Genomic DNA, 17,076 nt, shown 5'->3' with positions numbered 1-17,076 from the left:
AAATCCTTCGAGCACCAAAACGAATTTTGACCGCATTTTATGTTTTAATAGTCAGTCAAGCTAAAGAACGAAAGGGGTATTTTGAAAACCGACCGTGTGGCTTAATGGATAAAACGTCCGGCTACGAATCAGAAAATTGTAGGTTCGAATCCTGTCACAGACGTGGTATCTGTTTTGACCAATATTCTGAAGACATCATCAAGATGTCTGCTTCAATTTTGGGCAATATGTTTGAAAAATATTCGCTGAATAAGGGTTTGAATTACGTGATTTAACGTCCACGTGGCCTAACGGATAAGGCGTCTGACTTCGAATCAGAAGATTGCAGGTTCGAATCCTGCCGTGGACTGGAAATTTCCTCCTGCTTTCGTAACGAAATACTTCGAGCACCAAAACGAATTTTCACCGCATTTTATGTTTTAATAGTCAGTCACGCTAAAGAACGAAAGGGGCATTTTGAAAACCGTCCGTGTGGCTTAATGGATAAATCGTCCGACTTCGAATCAAAAAATTGTAGGTTCGAATCCTGTCACAGACGTGGTATCAGTTTTGACCAATATTCTGAAGACATCATCAAGATGTTTGCTTCACTTTTGGGCAATATGTTTGAAAAATATTCGCTGAAAAAGGGTTTGAATTACGTGATTTAACGTCCACGTGGCCTAACGGATAAGGCGTCTGACTTCGAATCAGAAGATTGCAGGTTCGAATCCTGCCGTGGACTGGAAATTTCCTCCTGCTTTCGTAACGAAATCCTTCGAGCACCAAAACGAATTTTGACCGCATTTTATGTTTTAATAGTCAGTCACGCTAAAGAACGAAAGGGGTATTTTGAAAACCGACCGTGTGGCTTAATGGATAAAACGTCCGACTTCGAATCAGAAAATTGTAGGTTCGAATCCTGTCACAGACGTGGTATCTGTTTTGACCAATATTCTGAAGACATCATCAAGATGTTTGCTTCACTTTTGGGCAATATGTTTGAAAAATATTCGCTGAATAAGGGTTTGAATTACGTGATTTAACGTCCACGTGGCCTAACGGATAAGGCGTCAGACTTCGAATCAGAAGATTGCAGGTTCGAATCCTGCCGTGGACTGGAAATTTCCTCCTGCTTTCGTAACGAAATCCTTCTAGCACCAAAACGAATTTTGACCGCATTTTATGTTTTAATAGTCAGTCAAGCTAAAGAACGAAAGAGGTATTTTGAAAACCGACCGTGTGGCTTAATGGATAAAACGTCCGACTACGAATCAGAAAATTGTAGGTTCGAATCCTGTCACAGACGTGGTATCTGTTTTGACCAATATTCTGAAGACATCATCAAGATGTCTGCTTCACTTTTGGGCAATATGTTTGAAAAATATTCGCTGAATAAGGGTTTGAATTACGTGATTTAACGTCCACGTGGCCTAACGGATAAGGCGTCTGACTTCGAATCAGAAGATTGCAGGTTCGAATCCTGCCGTGGACTGGAAATTTCCTCCTGCTTTCGTAACGAAATACTTCGAGCACCAAAACGAATTTTCACCGCATTTTATGTTTTAATAGTCAGTCACGCTAAAGAACGAAAGGGGCATTTTGAAAACCGTCCGTGTGGCTTAATGGATAAAACGTCCGACTTCGAATCAAAAAATTGTAGGTTCGAATCCTGTCACAGACGTGGTATCAGTTTTGACCAATATTCTGAAGACATCATCAAGATGTTTGCTTCACTTTTGGGCAATATGTTTGAAAAATATTCGCTGAAAAAGGGTTTGAATTACGTGATTTAACGTCCACGTGGCCTAACGGATAAGGCGTCTGACTTCGAATCAGAAGATTGCAGGTTCGAATCCTACCATGGACTGGAAATTTCCTCCTGCTTTCGTAACGAAATACTTCGAGCACCAAAACTAATTTTGACCGCATTTTATGTTTTAATAGTCAGTCACGCTAAAGAAAGAAGGAATTGGTATTTTGAAAACCGTCCGTGTGGCTTAATGGATAAAACGTCCGACTTCGAATCAGAAAATTGTAGGTTCGAATCCTGTCACAGACGTGGTATCCGTTTTGACCAATATTCTGAAGACATCATCAAGATGTTTGCTTCACCTTTGGGCAATATGTTTGAAAAATATTCGCTTAAAAAGGGTTTGAATTACGTGATTTAACGTCCACGTGGCCTAACGGATAAGGCGTCTGACTTCGAATCAGAAGATTGCAGGTTCGAATCCTGCCGTGGACTGGAAATTTCCTCCTGCTTTCGTAACGAAATCCTTCGAGCACCAAAACGAATTTTGAACGCATTTTATGTTTTAATAGTCAGTCAAGCTAAAGAACGAAAGGGGTATTTTGAAAACCGACCGTGTGGCTTAATGGATAAAACGTCCGACTACGAATCAGAAAATTGTAGGTTCGAATCCTGTCACAGACGTGGTATCTGTTTTGACCAATATTCTGAAGACATCATCAAGATGTCTGCTTCACTTTTGGGCAATATGTTTGAAAAATATTCGCTGAATAAGGGTTTGAATTACGTGATTTAACGTCCACGTGGCCTAACGGATAAGGCGTCTGACTTCGAATCAGAAGTTTAGAGGATCGAATCCTGAAGTGGACTGGAAATTTCCTCCTGCTTTCGTAACGAAATCCTTCGAGCACCAAAACGAATTTTGACCGCATTTTATGTTTTAATAGTCAGTCACGCTAAAGAAAGAAGGAATTGGTGTTTTGAAAACCGTCCCTGTGTCTTAATGGATAAAACGTCCGACTTCGAATCAGAAAATTGTAGGTTCGAATCCTGTCACAGACGTGGTATCCGTTTTGACCAATATTCTGAAGACATCATCAAGATGTTTGCTTCACCTTTGGGCAATATGTTTGAAAAATATTCGCTGAAAAAGGGTTTGAATTACGTGATTTAACGTCCACGTGGCCTAACGGATAAGGCGTCTGACTTCGAATCAGAAGATTGCAGGTTCGAATCCTGCCGTGGACTGGAAATTTCCTCCTGCTTTCGTAACGAAATCCTTCGAGCACCAAAACGAATTTTGACCGCATTTTATGTTTTAATAGTCAGTCAAGCTAAAGAACGAAAGGGGTATTTTGAAAACCGACCGTGTGGCTTAATGGATAAAACGTCCGGCTACGAATCAGAAAATTGTAGGTTCGAATCCTGTCACAGACGTGGTATCTGTTTTGACCAATATTCTGAAGACATCATCAAGATGTCTGCTTCAATTTTGGGCAATATGTTTGAAAAATATTCGCTGAATAAGGGTTTGAATTACGTGATTTAACGTCCACGTGGCCTAACGGATAAGGCGTCTGACTTCGAATCAGAAGATTGCAGGTTCGAATCCTGCCGTGGACTGGAAATTTCCTCCTGCTTTCGTAACGAAATACTTCGAGCACCAAAACGAATTTTCACCGCATTTTATGTTTTAATAGTCAGTCACGCTAAAGAACGAAAGGGGCATTTTGAAAACCGTCCGTGTGGCTTAATGGATAAATCGTCCGACTTCGAATCAAAAAATTGTAGGTTCGAATCCTGTCACAGACGTGGTATCAGTTTTGACCAATATTCTGAAGACATCATCAAGATGTTTGCTTCACTTTTGGGCAATATGTTTGAAAAATATTCGCTGAAAAAGGGTTTGAATTACGTGATTTAACGTCCACGTGGCCTAACGGATAAGGCGTCTGACTTCGAATCAGAAGATTGCAGGTTCGAATCCTGCCGTGGACTGGAAATTTCCTCCTGCTTTCGTAACGAAATCCTTCGAGCACCAAAACGAATTTTGACCGCATTTTATGTTTTAATAGTCAGTCACGCTAAAGAACGAAAGGGGTATTTTGAAAACCGACCGTGTGGCTTAATGGATAAAACGTCCGACTTCGAATCAGAAAATTGTAGGTTCGAATCCTGTCACAGACGTGGTATCTGTTTTGACCAATATTCTGAAGACATCATCAAGATGTTTGCTTCACTTTTGGGCAATATGTTTGAAAAATATTCGCTGAATAAGGGTTTGAATTACGTGATTTAACGTCCACGTGGCCTAACGGATAAGGCGTCTGACTTCGAATCAGAAGATTGCAGGTTCGAATCCTACCATGGACTGGAAATTTCCTCCTGCTTTCGTAACGAAATACTTCGAGCACCAAAACGAATTTTCACCGCATTTTATGTTTTAATAGTCAGTCACGCTAAAGAACGAAAGGGGTATTTTGAAAACCGACCGTGTGGCTTAATGGATAAAACGTCCGACTTCGAATCAGAAAATTGTAGGTTCGAATCCTGTCACAGACGTGGTATCTGTTTTGACCAATATTCTGAAGACATCATCAAGATGTCTGCTTCACTTTTGGGCAATATGATTGAAAAATATTCGCTGAATAAGGGTTTGAATTATGTGATTTAACGTCTAAGTGGCCTAACGGATAAGGCGTCTGACTTCGAATCAGAAGATTGCAGGTTCGAATCCTGCCGTGGACTGGAAATTTTCTCCTGCTTTCGTAACGAAATCCTTCGAGCACCAAAACGGTTTTTGACCGCATTTTATGTTTTAATAGTCAGTCACGCTAAAGAACGAAAGGGGTATTTTGAAAACCGTCCGTGTGGCTTAATGGATAAAACGTCCGGCTTCGAATCAGAAAATTGTAGGTTCGAATCCTGTCACAGACGTGGTATCCGTTTTGACCAATATTCTGAAGACATCATCAAGATGTTTGCTTCACTTTTGGGCAATATGTTTGAAAAATATTCGCTGAAAAAGGGTTTGAATTACGTGATTTAACATCCACGTGGCCTAACGGATAAGGCGTCTGACTTCGAATCAGAAGTTTAGAGGATCGAATCCTGAAGTGGACTGGAAATTTCCTCCTGCATTCGTAACGAAATCCTTCGAGCACCAAAACGAATTTTGACCGCATTTTATGTTTTAATAGTCAGTCACGCTAAAGAAAGAAGGAATTGGTATTTTGAAAACCGTCCGTGTGGCTTAATGGATAAAACGTCTGACTTCGAATCAGAAAATTGTATATTCGAATCCTGTCACAGACGTGGTATCCGTTTTGACCAATATTCTGAAGACATCATCAAGATGTTTGCTTCACTTTTGGGCAATATGTTTGAAAAATATTCGCTGAAAAAGGGTTTGAATTACGTGATTTAACATCCACGTGGCCTAACGGATAAGGCGTCTGACTTCGAATCAGAAGTTTAGAGGATCGAATCCTGAAGTGGACTGGAAATTTCCTCCTGCTTTCGTAACGAAATCCTTCGAGCACCAAAACGAATTTTGACCGCATTTTATGTTTTAATAGTCAGTCATGCTAAAGAAAGAAGGAATTGGTATTTTGAAAACCGTCCGTGTGGCTTAATGGATAAAACGTCCGACTTCGCATCAGAAAATTGTAGGTTCGAATCCTGTCACAGACGTGGTATCCGTTTTGTCCAATATTCTGAAGACATCATCAAGATGTTTGCTTCACCTTTGGGCAATATGTTTGAAAAATATTCGCTGAAAAAGGGTTTGAATTACGTGATTTAACGTCCACGTGGCCTAACGGATAAGGCGTCTGACTTCGAATCAGAAGATTGCAGGTTCGAATCCTGCCGTGGACTGGAAATTTCCTCCTGCTTTCGTAACGAAATCCTTCGAGCACCAAAACGAATTTTGACCGCATTTTATGTTTTAATAGTCAGTCACGCTAAAGAACGAAAGGGGCATTTTGAAAACCGTCCGTGTGGCTTAATGGATAAAACGTCCGACTTCGAATCAAAAAATTGTAGGTTCGAATCCTGTCCCAGACGTGGTATCAGTTTTGACCAATATTCTGAAGACATCATCAAGATGTTTGCTTCACTTTTGGGCAATATGTTTGAAAAATATTCGCTGAAAAAGGGTTTGAATTACGTGATTTAACGTCCACGTGGCCTAACGGATAAGGCGTCTGACTTCGAATCAGAAGATTGCAGGTTCGAATCCTGCCGTGGACTGGAAATTTCCTCCTGCTTTCGTAACGAAATCCTTCGAGCACCAAAACGAATTTTCACCGCATTTTATGTTTTAATAGTCAGTCACGCTAAAGAACGAAAGGGGTATTTTGAAAACCGACCGTGTGGCTTAATGGATAAAACGTCCGACTACGAATCCGAAAATTGTAGGTTCGAATCCTGTCACAGACGTGGTATCTGTTTTGACCAATATTCTGAAGACATCATCAAGATGTCTGCTTCACTTTTGGGCAATATGTTTGAAAAATATTCGCTGAAAAAGGGTTTGAATTACGTGATTTAACGTCCACGTGGCCTAACGGATAAGGCGTCTGACTTCGAATCAGAAGATTGCAGGTTCGAATCCTGCCGTGGACTGGAAATTTCCTCCTGCTTTCGTAACGAAATCCTTCGAGCACCAAAACGAATTTTGACCGCATTTTATGTTTTAATAGTCAGTCACGCTAAAGAACGAAAGGGGTATTTTGAAAACCGACCGTGTGGCTTAATGGATAAAACGTCCGACTTCGAATCAGAAAATTGTAGGTTCGAATCCTGTCACAGACGTGGTATCTGTTTTGACCAATATTCTGAAGACATCATCAAGATGTCTGCTTCACTTTTGGGCAATATGTTTGAAAAATATTCGCTGAATAAGGGTTTGAATTACGTGATTTAACGTCCACGTGGCCTAACGGATAAGGCGTCTGACTTCGAATCAGAAGATTGCAGGTTCGAATCCTGCCGTGGACTGGAAATTTCCTCCTGCTTTCGTAACGAAATACTTCGAGCACCAAAACGAATTTTGACCGCATTTTATGTTTTAATAGTCAGTCAAGCTAAAGAACGAAAGGGGTATTTTGAAAACCGACCGTGTGGCTTAATGGATAAAACGTCCGACTACGAATCCGAAAATTGTAGGTTCGAATCCTGTCACAGACGTGGTATCTGTTTTGACCAATATTCTGAAGACATCATCAAGATGTTTGCTTCACTTTTGGGCAATATGTTTGAAAAATATTCGCTGAAAAAGGGTTTGAATTAAACGATTTAACGTCCACGTGGCCTAACGGATAAGGCGTCTGACTTCGAATCAGAAGATTGCAGGTTCGAATCCCGCCGTGGACTGGAAATTTCCTCCTGCTTTCGTAACGAAATCCTTCGAGCACCAAAACGATTTTTCACCGCATTTTATGTTTTAATAGTCAGTCACGCTAAAGAACGAAAGGGGCATTTTGAAAACCGTCCGTGTGGCTTAATGGATAAAACGCCCGACTTCGAATCAGAAAATTGTTATTTCGAATCCTGTCACAGACGTGGTATCCGTTTTGACCAATATTCTGAAGACATCATCAAGATGTTTGCTTCACTTTTGGGCAATATGTTTGAAAAATATTCGCTGAAAAAGGGTTTGAATTACGTGATTTAACATCCACGTGGCCTAACGGATAAGGCGTCTGACTTCGAATCAGAAGTTTAGAGGATCGAATCCTGAAGTGGACTGGAAATTTCCTCCTGCTTTCATAACGAAATCCTTCGAGCACCAAAACGAATTTTGACCGCATTTTATGTTTTAATAGTCAGTCACGCTAAAGAAAGAAGGAATTGGTATTTTGAAAACCGTCCGTGTGGCTTAATGGATAAAACGTCCGACTTCGAATCAGAAAATTGTAGGTTCGAATCCTGTCACAGACGTGGTATCCGTTTTGACCAATATTCTGAAGACATCATCAAGATGTTTGCTTCACTTTTGGGCAATATGTTTGAAAAATATTCGCTGAAAAAGGGTTTGAATTACACGATTTAACGTCCACGTGGCCTAACGGATAAGGCGTCTGACTTCGAATCAGAAGATTGCAGGTTCGAATCCCGCCGTGGACTGGAAATTTCCTCCTGCTTTCGTAACGAAATCCTTCGAGCACCAAAACGATTTTTCACCGCATTTTATGTTTTAATAGTCAGTCACGCTAAAGAACGAAAGGGGCATTTTGAAAACCGTCCGTGTGGCTTAATGGATAAAACGCCCGACTTCGAATCAGAAAATTGTTATTTCGAATCATGTCACAGACGTGGTATCCGTTTTGACCAATATTCTGAAGTCATCATCAAGATGTTTGCTTCACTTTTGGGCAATATGTTTGAAAAATATTCGCTGAAAAAGGGTTTGAATTATGTGATTTAACGTCTAAGTGGCCTAACGGATAAGGCGTCTGACTTCGAATCAGAAGATTGCAGGTACGAATCCTGCCGTGGACTGGAAATTTTCTCCTGCTTTCGTAACGAAATCCTTCGAGCACCAAAACGGTTTTTGACCGCATTTTATGTTTTAATAGTCAGTCACGCTAAAGAACGAAAGGGGTATTTTGAAAACCGTCCGTGTGGCTTAATGGATAAAACGTCCGACTTCGAATCAGAAAATTGTAGGTTCGAATCCTGTCACAGACGTGGTATCCGTTTTGACCAATATTCTGAAGACATCAGCAAGATGTTTGCTTCACTTTTGGGCAATGTGTTTGAAAAATATTCTCTGAAAAAGGGTTTGAATTACGTGATTTAACGTCCACGTGGCCTAACGGATAAGGCCTCTGACTTCGAATCAGAAGATTGCATGCTCGAATCCTGCCGTGGACTGGAAATTTCCTACTGCTTTCGTAACGAAACCCTTCGAGCACCAAAACGAATTTTGACCGCATTTTATGTTTTAATAGTCAGTCACGCTAAAGAAAGAAGGAATTGGTATTTTGAAAACCGTCCGTGTGGCTTAATGGATAAAACGTCCGACTTCGAATCAGAAAATTGTAGGTTCGAATCCTGTCACAGACGTGGTATCCGTTTTGACCAATATTCTGAAGACATCATCAAGATGTTTGCTTCACTTTTGGGCAATATGTTTGAAAAATATTCGCTGAAAAAGGGTTTGAATTACACGATTTAACGTCCACGTGGCCTAACGGATAAGGCGTCTGACTTCGAATCAGAAGATTGCAGGTTCGAATCCCGCCGTGGACTGGAAATTTCCTCCTGCTTTCGTAACGAAATCCTTCGAGCACCAAAACGAATTTTGACTGCATTTTATGTTTTAATAGTCAGTCACGCTAAAGAACGAAAGGGGCATTTTGAAAACCGTCCGTGTGGCTTAATGGATAAAACGTCCGACTTCGAATCAAAAAATTGTAGGTTCGAATCCTGTCACAGACGTGGTATCAGTTTTGACCAATATTCTGAAGACATCATCAAGATGTTTGCTTCACTTTTGGGCAATATGTTTGAAAAATATTCGCTGAAAAAGGGTTTGAATTACGTGATTTAACGTCCACGTGGCCTAACGGATAAGGCGTCTGACTTCGAATCAGAAGATTGCAGGTTCGAATCCTGCCGTGGACTGGAAATTTCCTCCTGCTTTCGTAACGAAATCCTTCGAGCACCAAAACGAATTTTGAACGCATTTTATGTTTTAATAGTCAGTCACGCTAAAGAACGAAAGGGGTATTTTGAAAACCGACCGTGTGGCTTAATGGATAAAACGTCCGACTTCGAATCAGAAAATTGTAGGTTCGAATCCTGTCACAGACGTGGTATCTGTTTTGACCAATATTCTGAAGACATCATCAAGATGTTTGCTTCACTTTTGGGCAATATGTTTGAAAAATATTCGCTGAATAAGGGTTTGAATTACGTGATTTAACGTCCACGTGGCCTAACGGATAAGGCGTCTGACTTCGAATCAGAAGATTGCAGGTTCGAATCCTACCATGGACTGGAAATTTCCTCCTGCTTTCGTAACGAAATACTTCGAGCACCAAAAAGAATTTTGACCGCATTTTATGTTTTAATAGTCAGTCACGCTAAAGAAAGAAGGAATTGGTATTTTGAAAACCGTCCGTGTGGCTTAATGGATAAAACGTCCGACTTCGAATCAGAAAATTGTAGGTTCGAATCCTGTCACAGACGTGGTATCCGTTTTGACCAATATTCTGAAGACATCATCAAGATGTTTGCTTCACCTTTGGGCAATATGTTTGAAAAATATTCGCTGAAAAAGGGTTTGAATTACGTGATTTAACGTCCACGTGGACTAACGAATAAGGCGTCTGACTTCGAATCAGAAGATTGCAGGTTCGAATCCTGCCGTGGACTGGAAATTTCCTCCTGCTTTCGTAACGAAATCCTTCGAGCACCAAAACGAATTTTGACTGCATTTTATGTTTTAATAGTCAGTCACGCTAAAGAACGAAAGGGGCATTTTGAAAACCGTCCGTGTGGCTTAATGGATAAAACGTCCGACTTCGAATCAAAAAATTGTAGGTTCGAATCCTGTCACAGACGTGGTATCAGTTTTGACCAATATTCTGAAGACATCATCAAGATGTTTGCTTCACTTTTGGGCAATATGTTTGAAAAATATTCGCTGAAAAAGGGTTTGAATTACGTGATTTAACGTCCACGTGGCCTAACGGATAAGGCGTCTGACTTCGAATCAGAAGATTGCAGGTTCGAATCCTGCCGTGGACTGGAAATTTCCTCCTGCTTTCGTAACGAAATCCTTCGAGCACCAAAACGAATTTTGAACGCATTTTATGTTTTAATAGTCAGTCACGCTAAAGAACGAAAGGGGTATTTTGAAAACCGACCGTGTGGCTTAATGGATAAAACGTCCGACTTCGAATCAGAAAATTGTAGGTTCGAATCCTGTCACAGACGTGGTATCTGTTTTGACCAATATTCTGAAGACATCATCAAGATGTTTGCTTCACTTTTGGGCAATATGTTTGAAAAATATTCGCTGAATAAGGGTTTGAATTACGTGATTTAACGTCCACGTGGCCTAACGGATAAGGCGTCTGACTTCGAATCAGAAGATTGCAGGTTCGAATCCTACCATGGACTGGAAATTTCCTCCTGCTTTCGTAACGAAATACTTCGAGCACCAAAACGAATTTTCACCGCATTTTATGTTTTAATAGTCAGTCACGCTAAAGAACGAAAGGGGTATTTTGAAAACCGACCGTGTGGCTTAATGGATAAAACGTCCGACTACGAATCCGAAAATTGTAGGTTCGAATCCTGTCACAGACGTGGTATCTGTTTTGACCAATATTCTGAAGACATCATCAAGATGTCTGCTTCACTTTTGGGCAATATGTTTGAAAAATATTCGCTGAAAAAGGGTTTGAATTACGTGATTTAACGTCCACGTGGCCTAACGGATAAGGCGTCTGACTTCGAATCAGAAGATTGCAGGTTCGAATCCTGCCGTGGACTTGAAATTTCCTCCTGCTTTCGTAACGAAATCCTTCGAGCACCAAAACGAATTTTGACCGCATTTTATGTTTTAATAGTCAGTCACGCTAAAGAACGAAAGGGGTATTTTGAAAACCGACCGTGTGGCTTAATGGATAAAACGTCCGACTTCGAATCAGAAAATTGTAGGTTCGAATCCTGTCACAGACGTGGTATCCGTTTTGACCAATATTCTGAAGACATCATCAAGATGTCTGCTTCACTTTTGGGCAATATGTTTGAAAAATATTCGCTGAATAAGGGTTTGAATTACGTGATTTAACGTCCACGTGGCCTAACGGATAAGGCGTCTGACTTCGAATCAGAAGATTGCAGGTTCGAATCCTGCCGTGGACTGGAAATTTCCTCCTGCTTTCGTAACGAAATACTTCGAGCACCAAAACGAATTTTCACCGCATTTTATGTTTTAATAGTCAGTCACGCTAAAGAACGAAAGGGGCATTTTGAAAACCGTCCGTGTGGCTTAATGGATAAAACGTCCGACTTCGAATCAAAAAATTGTAGGTTCGAATCCTGTCACAGACGTGGTATCAGTTTTGACCAATATTCTGAAGACATCATCAAGATGTTTGCTTCACTTTTGGGCAATATGTTTGAAAAATATTCGCTGAAAAAGGGTTTGAATTACGTGATTTAACGTCCACGTGGCCTAACGGATAAGGCGTCTGACTTCGAATCAGAAGATTGCAGGTTCGAATCCTGCCGTGGACTGGAAATTTCCTCCTGCTTTCGTAACGAAATCCTTCGAGCACCAAAACGAATTTTGAACGCATTTTATGTTTTAATAGTCAGTCACGCTAAAGAACGAAAGGGGTATTTTGAAAACCGACCGTGTGGCTTAATGGATAAAACGTCCGACTTCGAATCAGAAAATTGTAGGTTCGAATCCTGTCACAGACGTGGTATCTGTTTTGACCAATATTCTGAAGACATCATCAAGATGTTTGCTTCACTTTTGGGCAATATGTTTGAAAAATATTCGCTGAATAAGGGTTTGAATTACGTGATTTAACGTCCACGTGGCCTAACGGATAAGGCGTCTGACTTCGAATCAGAAGATTGCAGGTTCGAATCCTACCATGGACTGGAAATTTCCTCCTGCTTTCGTAACGAAATACTTCGAGCGCCAAAACGAATTTTCACCGCATTTTATGTTTTAATAGTCAGTCACGCTAAAGAACGAAAGGGGTATTTTGAAAACCGACCGTGTGGCTTAATGGATAAAACGTCCGACTACGAATCCGAAAATTGTAGGTTCGAATCCTGTCACAGACGTGGTATCTGTTTTGACCAATATTCTGAAGACATCATCAAGATGTCTGCTTCACTTTTGGGCAATATGTTTGAAAAATATTCGCTGAAAAAGGGTTTGAATTACGTGATTTAACGTCCACGTGGCCTAACGGATAAGGCGTCTGACTTCGAATCAGAAGATTGCAGGTTCGAATCCTGCCGTGGACTGGAAATTTCCTCCTGCTTTCGTAACGAAATACTTCGAGCACCAAAACGAATTTTCACCGCATTTTATGTTTTAATAGTCAGTCACGCTAAAGAACGAAAGGGGCATTTTGAAAACCGACCGTGTGGCTTAATGGATAAAACGTCCGACTTCGAATCAGAAAATTGTAGGTTCGAATCCTGTCACAGACGTGGTATCTGTTTTGACCAATATTCTGAAGACATCATCAAGATGTTTGCTTCACTTTTGGGCAATATGTTTGAAAAATATTCGCTGAATAAGGGTTTGAATTACGTGATTTAACGTCCACGTGGCCTAACGGATAAGGCGTCTGACTTCGAATCAGAAGATTGCAGGTTCGAATCCTACCATGGACTGGAAATTTCCTCCTGCTTTCGTAACGAAATACTTCGAGCACCAAAACGAATTTTCACCGCATTTTATGTTTTAATAGTCAGTCACGCTAAAGAACGAAAGGGGTATTTTGAAAACCGACCGTGTGGCTTAATGGATAAAACGTCCGACTTCGAATCAGAAAATTGTAGGTTCGAATCCTGTCACAGACGTGGTATCTGTTTTGACCAATATTCTGAAGACATCATCAAGATGTTTGCTTCACTTTTGGGCAATATGTTTGAAAAATATTCGCTGAATAAGGGTTTGAATTACGTGATTTAACGTCCACGTGGCCTAACGGATAAGGCGTCTGACTTCGAATCAGAAGATTGCAGGTTCGAATCCTACCATGGACTGGAAATTTCCTCCTGCTTTCGTAACGAAATACTTCGAGCACCAAAACGAATTTTCACCGCATTTTATGTTTTAATAGTCAGTCACGCTAAAGAACGAAAGGGGTATTTTGAAAACCGACCGTGTGGCTTAATGGATAAAACGTCCGACTACGAATCCGAAAATTGTAGGTTCGAATCCTGTCACAGACGTGGTATCTGTTTTGACCAATATTCTGAAGACATCATCAAGATGTCTGCTTCACTTTTGGGCAATATGTTTGAAAAATATTCGCTGAAAAAGGGTTTGAATTACGTGATTTAACGTCCACGTGGCCTAACGGATAAGGCGCCTGACTTCGAATCAGAAGATTGCAGGTTCGAATCCTGCCGTGGACTGGAAATTTCCTCCTGCTTTCGTAACGAAATCCTTCGAGCACCAAAACGAATTTTGACCGCATTTTATGTTTTAATAGTCAGTCACGCTAAAGAACGAAAGGGGTATTTTGAAAACCGACCGTGTGGCTTAATGGATAAAACGTCCGACTTCGAATCAGAAAATTGTAGGTTCGAATCCTGTCACAGACGTGGTATCTGTTTTGACCAATATTCTGAAGACATCATCAAGATGTCTGCTTCACTTTTGGGCAATATGTTTGAAAAATATTCGCTGAATAAGGGTTTGAATTACGTGATTTAACGTCCACGTGGCCTAACGGATAAGGCGTCTGACTTCGAATCAGAAGATTGCAGGTTCGAATCCTGCCGTGGACTGGAAATTTCCTCCTGCTTTCGTAACGAAATACTTCGAGCACCAAAACGAATTTTCACCGCATTTTATGTTTTAATAGTCAGTCACGCTAAAGAACGAAAGGGGCATTTTGAAAACCGACCGTGTGGCTTAATGGATAAAACGTCCGACTTCGAATCAGAAAATTGTAGGTTCGAATCCTGTCACAGACGTGGTATCTGTTTTGACCAATATTCTGAAGACATCATCAAGATGTTTGCTTCACTTTTGGGCAATATGTTTGAAAAATATTCGCTGAATAAGGGTTTGAATTACGTGATTTAACGTCCACGTGGCCTAACGGATAAGGCGTCTGACTTCGAATCAGAAGACTGCAGGTTCGAATCCTACCATGGACTGGAAATTTCCTCCTGCTTTCGTAACGAAATACTTCGAGCACCAAAACGAATTTTCACCGCATTTTATGTTTTAATAGTCAGTCACGCTAAAGAACGAAAGGGGTATTTTGAAAACCGACCGTGTGGCTTAATGGATAAAACGTCCGACTACGAATCCGAAAATTGTAGGTTCGAATCCTTTCACAGACGTGGTATCTGTTTTGACCAATATTCTGAAGACATCATCAAGATGTTTGCTTCACTTTTGGGCAATATGTTTGAAAAATATTCGCTGAATAAGGGTTTGAATTACGTGATTTAACGTCCACGTGGCCTAACGGATAAGGCGTCTGACTTCGAATCAGAAGATTGCAGGTTCGAATCCTGCCGTGGACTGGAAATTTCCTCCTGCTTTCGTAACGAAATACTTCGAGCACCAAAACGAATTTTCACCGCATTTTATGTTTTAATAGTCAGTCACGCTAAAGAACGAAAGGGGCATTTTGAAAACCGTCCGTGTGGCTTAATGGATAAAACGCCCGACTTCGAATCAGAAAATTGTTATTTCGAATCCTGTCACAGACGTGGTATCCGTTTTGACCAATATTCTGAAGACATCATCAAGATGTTTGCTTCACTTTTGGGCAATATGTTTGAAAAATATTCGCTGAAAAAGGGTTTGAATTACGTGATTTAACATCCACGTGGCCTAACGGATAAGGCGTCTGACTTCGAATCAGAAGTTTAGAGGATCGAATCCTGAAGTGGACTGGAAATTTCCTCCTGCTTTCATAACGAAATCCTTCGAGCACCAAAACGAATTTTGACCGCATTTTATGTTTTAATAGTCAGTCACGCTAAAGAAAGAAGGAATTGGTATTTTGAAAACCGTCCGTGTGGCTTAATGGATAAAACGTCCGACTTCGAATCAGAAAATTGTAGGTTCGAATCCTGTCACAGACGTGGTATCCGTTTTGACCAATATTCTGAAGACATCATCAAGATGTTTGCTTCACTTTTGGGCAATATGTTTGAAAAATATTCGCTGAAAAAGGGTTTGAATTACACGATTTAACGTCCACGTGGCCTAACGGATAAGGCGTCTGACTTCGAATCAGAAGATTGCAGGTTCGAATCCCGCCGTGGACTGGAAATTTCCTCCTGCTTTCGTAACGAAATCCTTCGAGCACCAAAACGATTTTTCACCGCATTTTATGTTTTAATAGTCAGTCACGCTAAAGAACGAAAGGGGCATTTTGAAAACCGTCCGTGTGGCTTAATGGATAAAACGCCTGACTTCGAATCAGAAAATTGTTATTTCGAATCATGTCACAGACGTGGTATCCGTTTTGACCAATATTCTGAAGACATCATCAAGATGTTTGCTTCACTTTTGGGCAATATGTTTGAAAAATATTCGCTGAAAAAGGGTTTGAATTATGTGATTTAACGTCTAAGTGGCCTAACGGATAAGGCGTCTGACTTCGAATCAGAAGATTGCAGGTTCGAATCCTGCCGTGGACTGGAAATTTTCTCCTGCTTTCGTAACGAAATCCTTCGAGCACCAAAACGGTTTTTGACCGCATTTTATGTTTTAATAGTCAGTCACGCTAAAGAACGAAAGGGGTATTTTGAAAACCGTCCGTGTGGCTTAATGGATAAAACGTCCGACTTCGAATCAGAAAATTGTAGGTTCGAATCCTGTCACAGACGTGGTATCCGTTTTGACCAATATTCTGAAGACATCAGCAAGATGTTTGCTTCACTTTTGGGCAATGTGTTTGAAAAATATTCTCTGAAAAAGGGTTTGAATTACGTGATTTAACGTCCACGTGGCCTAACGGATAAGGCCTCTGACTTCGAATCAGAAGATTGCATGCTCGAATCCTGCCGTGGACTGGAAATTTCCTACTGCTTTCGTAACGAAACCCTTCGAGCACCAAAACGAATTTTGACCGCATTTTATGTTTTAATAGTCAGTCACGCTAAAGAAAGAAGGAATTGGTATTTTGAAAACCGTCCGTGTGGCTTAATGGATAAAACGTCTGACTTCGAATCAGAAAATTGTATATTCGAATCCTGTCACAGACGTGGTATCCGTTTTGACCAATATTCTGAAGACATCATCAAGATGTTTGCTTCACTTTTGGGCAATATGTTTGAAAAATATTCGCTGAAAAAGGGTTTGAATTACGTGATTTAACATCCACGTGGCCTAACGGATAAGGCGTCTGACTTCGAATCAGAAGTTTAGAGGATCGAATCCTGAAGTGGACTGGAAATTTCCTCCTGCTTTCGTAACGAAATCCTTCGAGCACCAAAACGAATTTTGACCGCATTTTATGTTTTAATAGTCAGTCACGCTAATGAAAGAAGGAATTGGTATTTTGAAAACCGTCCGTGTGGCTTAATGGATAAAACGTCCGACTTCGAATCAGAAAATTGTAGGTTCGAATCCTGTCACAGACGTGGTATCC

At 40.7% G+C, this 17,076-nt stretch overlaps 37 non-coding genes across 37 annotated transcripts; all 37 read left to right on the top strand.

Moving 5' to 3' along the window:
• Positions 1-276: 276 nt before the first annotated feature.
• Positions 277-349, top strand: Trnar-ucg (transfer RNA arginine (anticodon UCG)). The gene has a single exon. It is a non-coding gene; the product is annotated as a tRNA-Arg (tRNA).
• Positions 350-651: 302 nt separating this feature from the next.
• Positions 652-724, top strand: Trnar-ucg (transfer RNA arginine (anticodon UCG)). Its single transcript has one exon. It is a non-coding gene; the product is annotated as a tRNA-Arg (tRNA).
• Positions 725-1,026: 302 nt separating this feature from the next.
• Positions 1,027-1,099, top strand: Trnar-ucg (transfer RNA arginine (anticodon UCG)). Its single transcript has one exon. It is a non-coding gene; the product is annotated as a tRNA-Arg (tRNA).
• A 302-nt stretch (positions 1,100-1,401) lies between these two features.
• Trnar-ucg (transfer RNA arginine (anticodon UCG)) lies at positions 1,402-1,474 on the top strand. Its single transcript has one exon. It is a non-coding gene; the product is annotated as a tRNA-Arg (tRNA).
• A 302-nt stretch (positions 1,475-1,776) lies between these two features.
• On the top strand, positions 1,777-1,849 carry Trnar-ucg (transfer RNA arginine (anticodon UCG)). The gene has a single exon. It is a non-coding gene; the product is annotated as a tRNA-Arg (tRNA).
• A 305-nt stretch (positions 1,850-2,154) lies between these two features.
• Positions 2,155-2,227, top strand: Trnar-ucg (transfer RNA arginine (anticodon UCG)). Its single transcript has one exon. It is a non-coding gene; the product is annotated as a tRNA-Arg (tRNA).
• A 680-nt stretch (positions 2,228-2,907) lies between these two features.
• On the top strand, positions 2,908-2,980 carry Trnar-ucg (transfer RNA arginine (anticodon UCG)). The gene has a single exon. It is a non-coding gene; the product is annotated as a tRNA-Arg (tRNA).
• Positions 2,981-3,282: 302 nt separating this feature from the next.
• Trnar-ucg (transfer RNA arginine (anticodon UCG)) lies at positions 3,283-3,355 on the top strand. The gene has a single exon. It is a non-coding gene; the product is annotated as a tRNA-Arg (tRNA).
• Positions 3,356-3,657: 302 nt separating this feature from the next.
• On the top strand, positions 3,658-3,730 carry Trnar-ucg (transfer RNA arginine (anticodon UCG)). The gene has a single exon. It is a non-coding gene; the product is annotated as a tRNA-Arg (tRNA).
• A 302-nt stretch (positions 3,731-4,032) lies between these two features.
• Positions 4,033-4,105, top strand: Trnar-ucg (transfer RNA arginine (anticodon UCG)). Its single transcript has one exon. It is a non-coding gene; the product is annotated as a tRNA-Arg (tRNA).
• Positions 4,106-4,407: 302 nt separating this feature from the next.
• Positions 4,408-4,480, top strand: Trnar-ucg (transfer RNA arginine (anticodon UCG)). Its single transcript has one exon. It is a non-coding gene; the product is annotated as a tRNA-Arg (tRNA).
• A 1,058-nt stretch (positions 4,481-5,538) lies between these two features.
• Positions 5,539-5,611, top strand: Trnar-ucg (transfer RNA arginine (anticodon UCG)). Its single transcript has one exon. It is a non-coding gene; the product is annotated as a tRNA-Arg (tRNA).
• Positions 5,612-5,913: 302 nt separating this feature from the next.
• On the top strand, positions 5,914-5,986 carry Trnar-ucg (transfer RNA arginine (anticodon UCG)). Its single transcript has one exon. It is a non-coding gene; the product is annotated as a tRNA-Arg (tRNA).
• A 302-nt stretch (positions 5,987-6,288) lies between these two features.
• On the top strand, positions 6,289-6,361 carry Trnar-ucg (transfer RNA arginine (anticodon UCG)). Its single transcript has one exon. It is a non-coding gene; the product is annotated as a tRNA-Arg (tRNA).
• A 302-nt stretch (positions 6,362-6,663) lies between these two features.
• On the top strand, positions 6,664-6,736 carry Trnar-ucg (transfer RNA arginine (anticodon UCG)). The gene has a single exon. It is a non-coding gene; the product is annotated as a tRNA-Arg (tRNA).
• Positions 6,737-7,038: 302 nt separating this feature from the next.
• Positions 7,039-7,111, top strand: Trnar-ucg (transfer RNA arginine (anticodon UCG)). The gene has a single exon. It is a non-coding gene; the product is annotated as a tRNA-Arg (tRNA).
• Positions 7,112-7,791: 680 nt separating this feature from the next.
• Trnar-ucg (transfer RNA arginine (anticodon UCG)) lies at positions 7,792-7,864 on the top strand. Its single transcript has one exon. It is a non-coding gene; the product is annotated as a tRNA-Arg (tRNA).
• A 302-nt stretch (positions 7,865-8,166) lies between these two features.
• Positions 8,167-8,239, top strand: Trnar-ucg (transfer RNA arginine (anticodon UCG)). The gene has a single exon. It is a non-coding gene; the product is annotated as a tRNA-Arg (tRNA).
• A 680-nt stretch (positions 8,240-8,919) lies between these two features.
• Trnar-ucg (transfer RNA arginine (anticodon UCG)) lies at positions 8,920-8,992 on the top strand. The gene has a single exon. It is a non-coding gene; the product is annotated as a tRNA-Arg (tRNA).
• Positions 8,993-9,294: 302 nt separating this feature from the next.
• On the top strand, positions 9,295-9,367 carry Trnar-ucg (transfer RNA arginine (anticodon UCG)). The gene has a single exon. It is a non-coding gene; the product is annotated as a tRNA-Arg (tRNA).
• Positions 9,368-9,669: 302 nt separating this feature from the next.
• Positions 9,670-9,742, top strand: Trnar-ucg (transfer RNA arginine (anticodon UCG)). The gene has a single exon. It is a non-coding gene; the product is annotated as a tRNA-Arg (tRNA).
• Positions 9,743-10,047: 305 nt separating this feature from the next.
• On the top strand, positions 10,048-10,120 carry Trnar-ucg (transfer RNA arginine (anticodon UCG)). Its single transcript has one exon. It is a non-coding gene; the product is annotated as a tRNA-Arg (tRNA).
• A 302-nt stretch (positions 10,121-10,422) lies between these two features.
• On the top strand, positions 10,423-10,495 carry Trnar-ucg (transfer RNA arginine (anticodon UCG)). Its single transcript has one exon. It is a non-coding gene; the product is annotated as a tRNA-Arg (tRNA).
• Positions 10,496-10,797: 302 nt separating this feature from the next.
• Positions 10,798-10,870, top strand: Trnar-ucg (transfer RNA arginine (anticodon UCG)). The gene has a single exon. It is a non-coding gene; the product is annotated as a tRNA-Arg (tRNA).
• A 302-nt stretch (positions 10,871-11,172) lies between these two features.
• Trnar-ucg (transfer RNA arginine (anticodon UCG)) lies at positions 11,173-11,245 on the top strand. Its single transcript has one exon. It is a non-coding gene; the product is annotated as a tRNA-Arg (tRNA).
• Positions 11,246-11,547: 302 nt separating this feature from the next.
• Positions 11,548-11,620, top strand: Trnar-ucg (transfer RNA arginine (anticodon UCG)). The gene has a single exon. It is a non-coding gene; the product is annotated as a tRNA-Arg (tRNA).
• Positions 11,621-11,922: 302 nt separating this feature from the next.
• Positions 11,923-11,995, top strand: Trnar-ucg (transfer RNA arginine (anticodon UCG)). The gene has a single exon. It is a non-coding gene; the product is annotated as a tRNA-Arg (tRNA).
• A 302-nt stretch (positions 11,996-12,297) lies between these two features.
• Trnar-ucg (transfer RNA arginine (anticodon UCG)) lies at positions 12,298-12,370 on the top strand. Its single transcript has one exon. It is a non-coding gene; the product is annotated as a tRNA-Arg (tRNA).
• A 302-nt stretch (positions 12,371-12,672) lies between these two features.
• On the top strand, positions 12,673-12,745 carry Trnar-ucg (transfer RNA arginine (anticodon UCG)). Its single transcript has one exon. It is a non-coding gene; the product is annotated as a tRNA-Arg (tRNA).
• A 302-nt stretch (positions 12,746-13,047) lies between these two features.
• On the top strand, positions 13,048-13,120 carry Trnar-ucg (transfer RNA arginine (anticodon UCG)). Its single transcript has one exon. It is a non-coding gene; the product is annotated as a tRNA-Arg (tRNA).
• Positions 13,121-13,422: 302 nt separating this feature from the next.
• On the top strand, positions 13,423-13,495 carry Trnar-ucg (transfer RNA arginine (anticodon UCG)). Its single transcript has one exon. It is a non-coding gene; the product is annotated as a tRNA-Arg (tRNA).
• A 302-nt stretch (positions 13,496-13,797) lies between these two features.
• Positions 13,798-13,870, top strand: Trnar-ucg (transfer RNA arginine (anticodon UCG)). The gene has a single exon. It is a non-coding gene; the product is annotated as a tRNA-Arg (tRNA).
• Positions 13,871-14,172: 302 nt separating this feature from the next.
• Trnar-ucg (transfer RNA arginine (anticodon UCG)) lies at positions 14,173-14,245 on the top strand. Its single transcript has one exon. It is a non-coding gene; the product is annotated as a tRNA-Arg (tRNA).
• Positions 14,246-14,547: 302 nt separating this feature from the next.
• Trnar-ucg (transfer RNA arginine (anticodon UCG)) lies at positions 14,548-14,620 on the top strand. Its single transcript has one exon. It is a non-coding gene; the product is annotated as a tRNA-Arg (tRNA).
• Positions 14,621-14,922: 302 nt separating this feature from the next.
• On the top strand, positions 14,923-14,995 carry Trnar-ucg (transfer RNA arginine (anticodon UCG)). The gene has a single exon. It is a non-coding gene; the product is annotated as a tRNA-Arg (tRNA).
• Positions 14,996-15,675: 680 nt separating this feature from the next.
• On the top strand, positions 15,676-15,748 carry Trnar-ucg (transfer RNA arginine (anticodon UCG)). The gene has a single exon. It is a non-coding gene; the product is annotated as a tRNA-Arg (tRNA).
• A 302-nt stretch (positions 15,749-16,050) lies between these two features.
• Trnar-ucg (transfer RNA arginine (anticodon UCG)) lies at positions 16,051-16,123 on the top strand. The gene has a single exon. It is a non-coding gene; the product is annotated as a tRNA-Arg (tRNA).
• Positions 16,124-17,076: the final 953 nt, after the last annotated feature.

This window comes from Argiope bruennichi, chromosome 10 (assembly GCF_947563725.1).
Source record: "Argiope bruennichi chromosome 10, qqArgBrue1.1, whole genome shotgun sequence".
NCBI lineage: Eukaryota > Metazoa > Arthropoda > Arachnida > Araneae > Araneidae > Argiope > Argiope bruennichi.
Note: the sequence above shows the minus strand (reverse complement) of the source record. Positions and strands in the feature narration are given on the sequence as shown.